General features: G+C 36.3%; 1 non-coding gene across 1 annotated transcript; it reads right to left on the bottom strand.

Annotated features, from left to right (window-relative positions):
- Positions 1 to 246: 246 nt before the first annotated feature.
- Positions 247 to 353, bottom strand: LOC147557617 (small nucleolar RNA R71). The gene has a single exon (XR_015235478.1). It is a non-coding gene; the product is annotated as a small nucleolar RNA R71 (small nucleolar RNA).
- Between the last annotated feature and the right edge of the window lie 1245 nt (positions 354 to 1598).

Genomic DNA, 1598 nt, shown 5'->3' with positions numbered 1-1598 from the left:
GGGAAAAACCCTTTTATGGGATCGATAGAGAAAATCCATATGAGCATATTAATGAGTTCTTGCATATCTGCTCCACGAGCAAATTTCAAAACTTTAGTAATGATTCGGTCCCCAAGGTTGTTCCCGTTTTTTCTGAAATCAAAGGCTAAGTCATGGTTGAATTCTCTTTCCCCTAACTCTGTGAGAACTTGGGATGAGTTAGTAACAAAATTCTTTGTGAAATTCTTTTCTAGGGCCAAAACAAATGAATTTAGGAAACAATATGTTGATTTTTCACAAAAAGATGAAGAACAATTTTATGAAGCATGCGAAAGATTCAAAAGCATACTTTTAAAATGTCCACATCATGGTTTTGAAAAAGAAAAATTAGTGCAACATTTTTATGATGGTCTCACAATCACACATAAAAATATGATTCAATCAATGCATGGAGGGATGTTTTTAGATAAATTAGAAGATGAAGCTTACGAATCTCTTGAAGCTTTTGCAGAAAACTCACAACTTTGGGATTTCTCAAACAAGAAAGAAAAGTCGAACAAAGGAGGTCACAGTGAAATTAGTAGAGAAACTGACATTAATGCCAAAATTGAAAATCTTACAAGAAAAATAGAAGCTTTAACTCTACATCGATCGGTGTTTCAAATTCATAATGATCAAGGTCAAACACAGTATAGTCATGATTCTAGAGATTCAAATGTCTCTATAGATGACCAAGCTTTTATCGAGCAAGTTCATGCTTTACAAGCTAACTATCAAAGACCGAATCCTTATGGTAATACCTACAACCCTGGTTGGAGAGATCATCCAAACTTTTCATGGAGAAATAACCAAAACCCTAGTTGTAGTGGAGGTCCATCATATCAATACCAAAATCCGCAAAATCAATCAAACCAAGGTCAGGTAAACTCTAGTGCGAATGCATATCAGAATCCTAAAGCAATATCCCAACACCAACCCTTTCCAAATCAATCGTTTCAAAACCAACCACAGGTACAAAAATCATCTCTAGAGACCACTCTAGAAAGATTTATGGAAACTACAGGACAGGTGTTAAAAGAAGTTCAAGCAAGTGCTAGGCAAAACACTCAAGCCATAGCAAAATTAGAGACTCAGGTAGGTCAACTTGCTACATCAGTAAGTGAACGGGAAAAAGGAAAACTCCCAAGTCAACCCTTACCAAATCCTAGAGGTTAATATGAGGTTAGTGTCTCTAATTCTACCCCATCTGAAATGTATAGTGAAGTGAAGTTCATCACTACACTTAGGTTTGGGAAACAAATAGATAATAAGGTTCAAATGCCAATTGAACTTCCCAAGAATAACCATCCAAGTCCTACTCAACCAACTTCATCACAAGAAGCTGAGAATGGTCGACAGGGTGTCCCCAAAGCACCATTTCCGCAAAGGCTTAAGCACACAAAGAAACCATCACATGATAGGGACATCTTAGAAGTACTCAAGGAAGTAAGAATTAACATCCCACTTCTAGATGCAATTGAACAAATCCCTTCCTATCCAAATTTTTGAATGATTTATGCACCACAAAAATGTGGACTAATGTCCCCAAAAGAACATTTTTTACCGAAAATGTGAGTTCA

Source organism: Eschscholzia californica, unplaced genomic scaffold (genome assembly GCF_041429995.1).
Source record: "Eschscholzia californica isolate CP2 unplaced genomic scaffold, dmEscCali1.0.p SCAF_2, whole genome shotgun sequence".
NCBI classification, from domain to species: Eukaryota; Viridiplantae; Streptophyta; class Magnoliopsida; order Ranunculales; family Papaveraceae; genus Eschscholzia; species Eschscholzia californica.
Note: the sequence above shows the minus strand (reverse complement) of the source record. Positions and strands in the feature narration are given on the sequence as shown.